This window comes from Adiantum capillus-veneris, chromosome 27 (assembly GCF_014529385.1).
Source record: "Adiantum capillus-veneris isolate H3 chromosome 27, ASM1452938v2, whole genome shotgun sequence".
In the NCBI taxonomy this organism is placed as follows: Eukaryota; Viridiplantae; Streptophyta; class Polypodiopsida; order Polypodiales; family Pteridaceae; genus Adiantum; species Adiantum capillus-veneris.
In genome coordinates, this window is record NC_140957.1 from 3,998,295 (window position 1) to 4,006,206 (window position 7,912).

A 7,912-nucleotide genomic window follows, 5' to 3' on the forward strand; every position below is an offset into this window, starting at 1 on the left:
ACCTCTTGGTTAATTAAAGCACTCTGAGAAGACTTAGAACTTCAAAAATTAGAAGCTATGTTTTGCCAAATCGTCACCTATGATACTGGCCTCCCTCTTGAAGGCATCCGATTACACAAATCGGATAGCCCTATAGAGGGGAGGAGACACTGGAATAGGAAGATAAGTAATTATGTGTACACAACCTTAAATGAGAAACTAATGGGATTAAGAGAATTTCTCTTCTTCGTTGTGCCGTAATAGATTACCTTGTAGTACTAATAAGAACAAAATAGAAAAGAAGTAGCATCATGAGAAGAGCTTTCCGATAAGCCTAAGCACTCTTCATGGCTCTAGGTTGACTCTCCACACACACACACACACACACACACTCATAGAGGGAGATGGCATCGTGTACAAGAGTGGCATCATTGCCCACCGAGCCTTCTCACTTGCTTTTGGAATCTTTCCCCTGCTTTTGGGGTCGACCCCTCTTTCCTTTGTTGAGTTTGAGTGATCTACTTATCACAAGCAACATGTGCACTTATCACAAGTCCCTTTTTACATGTTGGCCTTCCTGTGCAGTTTTTGTACTTCTATGCGAATACTAAAATCGAGGTTTGGAAGTCATTTTGAACTTATTTTATCCTAGAGACTTATGCTAGGTTCCTTAAATAATTTCCCCATCATGATAGACGTTCCTTGAGCTTTTGACATCCTTATGCCCATTCCCCTATTGATCAGAGGCAACTCGGACACTAAAAATGCCATTCTTAGGTTGTTTTGTTTTGTTTTCAAAAAAATCCATCATAACCCTTTAAACAAATCTTAGTGGTTTGTGAATGTTTTAAAGCTTCTTTATTACTTTAGCTTTGACTTATCATTCTTATTACTCATGAGTCTGTTTTAGGTCCTGTCATAATAACTAAATATCTAATTCTCCTAAATGATTTTCTCATGTTAAACTGATCATTTAATATGGGAAAGTACCAGGGAAGAAAAAGCTAGAATATTGGTTAAGCTAGCAGACCAGTCACAGTAGGGATCCAAAGGAGGGAAAATAGGGATCCAAAGGGGGGACCATCTTCAAAAGAGCAATGTGCAACAATGGGCTTCAAAGATCCTAAGGTTCAACCCATTAAGACTTCCAAAATGCTAAGGTTCCAAAATTCAAAGGCTAGGTTCAATAGTCAAAACCTACGAATGATTGGATGCTTGTGGGAAGACTCAAAAGTCTTCACACGTTCCTATCTTGGAGGGGGCGAGCCCTTTTAGTAGGGGATGAGAGAGAAACACACACACACTCTAGCAAGCTCCCTTTACACAAAGGGAATAGGGAACACATGTCATCTCTCTAGCCCAGTTGCCCCCAAGGTGCATTCAAATCCTATTGGATGGCCATAGAGGTGGACCAATGAGAATTAGGCTAGAGTACATTTAGTTTAATTCATTTAAAAACACTTGATAAAAGAACCAATAGAAATTAAGCTCTCTAGAAGACTATTGGATAGTCTCCCAAGGGTGAGCATTCAGCAGCCCAATGGCTTGCCTGATTCCTATTGGTCAGAAGACTAAGGGGTCCAATGAGAGTTTAATTGCATTAATTAAATACCTAAAGCTCTCACAAAAGGGGAAAGGGGACACATGTCACAAGGCTATCACTTATGCTTCTTAATTGTCATTGGCTAAGCTTTGTAGGATCTAATGGGATGCCAGCATGAATAAAATTCGTGAGGGGTCGACCAAGAGAGAGGGGGGGGGTTGATTTTGGCAAGGCATTATCACACACACACTAACACAATCTCATGTGTGAAGTAAAGAAGACTCTCTCTCATTCTCAAGCTTCAATGGAAAGCTCAACATCTACTCCAAGCTTGTGAGAAGGGAGGCCTACACCAACAACTCTTGGCTTTGTGATGCAAATCCGACCAAGAGCCAAGCTCCAATGCATGCTCATCTCCTCTACCATGCTAATTACTAAGCTATGCTAAGCTATTATGAGTGATTATGATATACTTCTTTCTCGTAAGAATACTCCTTCTTCCTAATCTACTCTCATACCCCGCTAGCTCTCACCATCTTCAAAGGTGTGAGGTCTTGGGTCTGAGACCGTGAGGGAATTGATGTTGTGTTTTATAAGTGTGAGCTCGGTGCTTGAAGCTTCCATCTTCATTGCACTAGCAAGTTATTGAAGGAACACAAAGTATTGTATTGTAAAGTGTCTTCCTTGATGGGGGAAACCTATAATACAAAGCCTTTTGGAGGGGGGACTGGCTCCATGTAAATTCGGTCCTCAACTGTTAATAGCTTAATTTCTCTCTCTTTTTGAAGTATTGTTCATGCCTATCTAACTAGGTGTTATGCTTTTGTTGCTCTCTCCATCCAGGCACTCTTGCTATGCTCATTAGGAATCTATTCTAATGAAATTCTCACTATGTCTATGTTATTTTCCGCTACACACAAGTTTCTAGACTATTAAATGTTACAGGTCCAATTCATACATTCCCTTTAAGCTAGAGAAAGCAAAATTAATCATCTAGCATTAAATTTTCATTTTGATCACTCTAAAATATCTTCAAGTGAACAAAATGATTTTTTATCATTTTTTGAGTAATTTAGACTTGCCAAAAATTAAAAGTTGGTGGCATTATCCCACCATTGCATCATAGTTCTCCTTGAATACGAACATATCATGGAGAACGGTTACATATCGCATTTGTTCCACTTAGTGTACTAACACCATTCCAAAATAGTTGTCTGCACTATTTGATGCTTGAGAGAACATAGATGTTGTAAGTGGCACAACAATTCATAATGGTATGCAACACTAGACTTGCCACAAGTATGTAAAACATTTTATATGCGACAAAAATCATTATACAAAATGAAAACAAGAAACAATTAAAGAGAGAAGAATTTGACTTCATTAAACATGTTTTTACATCCACGTCATGTTTGATATCGACGTCATGTTCAATACCCAACCAATGTGTATGGTTATAGTCCTGAACTAAGGAGAGAGAGTTCTTAAGTTGAGGTTCATTCATCCACTTTGAAAATAATAGTTCTTAAATTTAACAAAATACTTAAGCAAAAGGTTACTTCATGTCACAAGATGACTTCTGGTCGGAATATTTCATCTACTTTGTCAAATTCAAAAGGATCTTCATAAATTGGTTGTGTAGGAGGATTCCCTTATTGTGTTTATGGCAAGCAGACTAGGATTGGCCATTTGCCATTGAATACGAGGCTACTAGAGCTTGTACATAGTGACATATGTGGTCCTATGCCGACCAAGTCTGTATGGGGGAGCTACCTACTTGGAAGGTGTGGGTTTACCCTTTGAAACATAAGGATGAGGTATTCTCTACGTTTTAGAAGTTTCTTGAACTTGTTGAGAATCAGTTAGGCAAAAGCATAAGGGATGCATGACTAATAATGGTGGGGAGTATGTCTCAAAAGACATGATAGACTTTTATGCAAAGATAGGGATTCTGTGTACTTTATTGCACCATACACACGTGCTCAAAATGGAGTAGCTGAGCATATGAATCACATGATTCAAGAACATGTTACAAGTATGCTTTTCATGGTAGATTTGACACAAGGAATTTATGTTGAAGTTATTTGACATTATTTACATTATCAACAAATCACCTAGTGTGCCACTGGATTACAAGATTCTAGAGGAGTTATGGTCACGTAAGAAACCACACTATGATCATTTACGTGTTTTTGTTTTTGAGGCATATGCTAATGTGTTGAAGGTGCTAAGAAATAAGCTTGACCTAAAGTCACACAAATGATTCTTTGTTGAATATGGTGCAGATGGAGAGTCTATGAGCTATCATCTCTCGCACCCAGAATAATGTAACATTATTTTAGCTCACATGTGATCGTCAATGACTTGAAGATGCATAAGGTGAATATAAAAGAGTCACATTTGAGGATGTAGCAACACTCTCAAAAGAGTAGAGAGCAATAGTCAGGGATTGAGACACTCTAATAGAGCCTCACATCTACTTGAACAATTTTAGTTAGGTATGGATTATGTCATGCCATCTGTGGAAAATTGTCTTGCTTCCAAGAAGCCATGCAAAATGGATAATAAGCTGTAGTGGGAGCAAGCCATGCAATCTAAGCATGATTGATTGTTAACGATGAGACTTGGGAATTAGCCAAATTGACTATGGTAAAGAAAGTATTACCTTGCAAATGTGTCTACAAGAAGAAGTTTACATTAGAAGATCTAAAGCTTAAGTATGAGGCTAGACTTGTAGCTAAAGGTTTCAAGGAGGAGAAAGGTGTAAATTTTGATGAACAAGTTATGACTTGCAGATAAGTAGCATACCATGTGAGAGCAGCTACTTTTTTGACATAGGGGTATGTAATGGTATTTATTTATGATGCATTAATGTGTATTTATCATATAGTTGGTAGGGATAAAGTGATTTGTGCCATTAGTTTATTCTTTAAGGTCTGATGATGAATATCAAATGCACATGGATACGGTTAATAAAGAACTCTATGAACACTAAAATTTTATTTTCCTCTTGATGTAGTGTGATATCCTTGAGTTTCTCCAAAACTTATACGTGATAAGATTACCACGTGCTCAAAATCTCACAAGAGCATAGGAAGTCAACATACTTTTTCCTACAAGCTCTTTTATGGATGGTCCATATGTTCTTCGCTTCCTCTTGAGTATCTTTTAATTATTCTCTACTATTTCAACTTTCATTATGTTGCTACATGTACTTGCTCTAGCAATTCATTGGTGTTGTGAGCTTCTTTGATTATGATTTGTTGTTTCAACTTTCATTATGTTGTAACATGTGCTTGCTCTAGCAAGTCATTGGTTAGTGGAAAATCATCTCCACTAACTTGGTGAATAATGACATTGAGAAAACTTGCATTGTGATTAAATCATAGCCTTCTTGGCCACAAAATTCAATTGGTAGTCCTTTATTTATGCATTCCTCTAGAGTTGCTAGAATATGGCACCATTCTAGAGGCTAAAAAAGGTCTTCTAAAAAAGCCTCTAATCCATAGGTTTCAGTCTTAATGTCTCTAGAACACAATCTTCCTTCTTCCAACTACCACAATCTAAAGCACCACACACTCAAAGGTGTGCTTTAGATTGCAACCAAGCAAGGACCTTGTCTTTGGCCATTGTTGCTAAATCAAAGTCTTTGACAGAGTTTGAGTCAAAAACCTTCGTTTTCAAACCTTGGCTAGGGTATAAAAGCCACTTTTTTTGTAAAAAGAGACCGAAGTTTTTGGATAAGGAAAGTGAGTGTATGACTATTTCTATTTGTAGAGTCTTCTTTCTTGCTTCTCTTGCTCGTATCTCCCTTGTATGTTGTGGCATTTTTGTTTTGAGCTTGCTACATGTTCACACATGAAAGCCCTCTTGTTTGATGTAAGTTTCTCATGATAACTTTGTGGTTTTAACTGTGCCTATTTACAAGCAGTTTATACTCATACCACAAAAAACACATGTACAAATCAATTTTTGAGTATAGAAATGGATAGAGCATACTTAAAGAAAGCTACACAATGCTTTTGATGCCACAGTAAAAAAATCATCAGTACAAACTAATTTTAGCACCCACTTGAGAAGCTTCACCCTGCTCAATTATTTCAATATTGAAGACATCAAGCCAGTAAGCATGTTATGACGCTCTCTCATAGAATGCAAGATAAAACGAGTTTCAAGGCTAAGTGAGGGGAAGTTTCAACCCTCAAGTCAACAAATAGGAGAAAGTGGAAGCCAATCGGGCTTGTTTTGAGCAAAAAATCCCCCGAGCTTTGCTTACAAGATCGGCTCAGAGTCCAAGACGGTAGCTTATTGTGTAGTGGGCAAGTAATAGTGATGGTGGAGGTGGGAGAGAGAAGGGAACCAGGGATAGCATTGCCATTCAATAGGCGGGGCAAAAGCCTGCATCAAAATCCCATCATGCTCAAGAGGAGAGACTCACTTTATGAGCTTGTACAAAATTATGTCAGGGGTAATAAACCCATTGAAAGTAAGTTTTGGGGAGGGTTATCACACATGAGGAATGGCAATATCATCAAAGTGAGCTTAGGGATGAGTTCCCACTAGTGCATACAACCTATAGTATTTTATTTAGGCCGACAAAGTGCAAGAAGGGGTATGGCCCATAGAGGAGAGATTCAAATTTTTTGCATCAAGTAAAAGGCCCTTTATTGGATAAGGTAAAGTCATAATTAGTACTGTAATTTATAGGTTTAATCCCAAGCAAAAACATCCTTTAGGAACCACAATCAATAAACTTATTAGCTTCGATAGCCAGAATCACCCATTAGGCCAGTTCGGGTTAAATATGAAAGGTGTGCACTCAATAAGATAGTATAACCATTTGCTTCATCTAGTAAGTACAAGCCAACAATAGCGGCTATATAATAGTAAGCCGAAGAAGTTATTATGTGTAAGTATAGAGACCCATACAAATAATTGGCTCAATGTAGTCGGGTGTAGCAATCAAAATCAACAGAAGCAAACCTTCCCATTAGCTCCATTAGGTAAAATAGTTTGGATAATGCAATTCCAACCAAATTAAACTTCCAATGTGTGTGTGTGTGTGTGTCAAAAAATCCAACTGCTACATCAGTAGTTCCCCCCTGTAGGATTTATTCTTATCGAGCATAAATCCCCCCTGTACGATTCTTCTTTTATTGAATCCCCAAGATTCCCAAGGAAAAAAGAAACCCTTTTTTCCTTCATCACATCCTTCTCCTACCCTTTTTGTCCTTCAGTGAGTGGCATAGGATAGATTAGCTCAATTTGTATGCAGCCCCTAATTTAATAATAAAAAACTTTTTATGTATATGTAGATAAGTTCAAGGTTTGAGGGCCCTTACCCCCATCAAGAACTAGATGATGGAAGACATGAAGATATGACTTGATCCCAGGCAATTATTAGAATACACCCTCATCGATTGGGCGCAGGTACAACCTCACCCACATACACATTGAACTCGTCGTGAAATATAGCCAAGGGTTTTCGTACCTTCATGGCGAGCCACACCAGCCTTTTGCAGAATTGGTTGCAAAGAAGTGTCGTTTGCTTGCTACAGGAGTGACAACACCAACCGAGAAGACATCAATGTAGGAGATGGTTGTGGCTTATGGGAATCCAACCAGTAATGAGTTTTGATTGCATAGTTGCCAAGACCAGGAGGTCTACGAATGTTTGCTATGGGTGTTGGAAGGAGTTTGGCGGATGGCCAAAGTCTACAACAACTCCAAAGAAGCTCATGCAATGATCTCTACTGCAAAATAAACACGAGGTGTAAATCGGGAAAAATTTTTGATCAAGCAGCTATTTGTTGAAGCTAGGCATGTGGTTAATACAATGGACAAGGGACATGTAGTGAACATCAAAGTGGGGCAGATTTTGCGGTTGTTGTTTCCTAAACAAGGGTATGAAGGCCCTACTTTCAAATATTTTGTCCCTACTGTGATGTATTTGCCACTGCCAGCTCTCGATGTTTTAGTTATCTCAATGCTCTTGACGTCTGGACAGGGGAGTCCAATCGTGTGACTACGATCGGTACTAGTGGTGCATTGGGATCTACCTCTGTTGCATCCATTAGTAACCCTATTATGGTAACCCCATCTTTGCAATCAACAATCACTTCCAAAAAATCAGAAGATAAATCCAGCAACCCCCTTCCAAAAGGTGGAAACAGGAGATGCAAAAGTGGTGGTTACAAGCCTTGGCAGCAAACCAAGCTGTCGGTGTTGGGGCAAGTGATGATGTGGGTCGGACGATGTCCGTCCCACCTCTTCTATTGCAACAACTTCTATAGTACCGATGCTTGTCCTGACAAGTGATGTCTTCCACGATGTCCATTGTTGTCTCCACACAGATAGCAGTGCCCAGAACACAGGAGCAGACACAAGTCT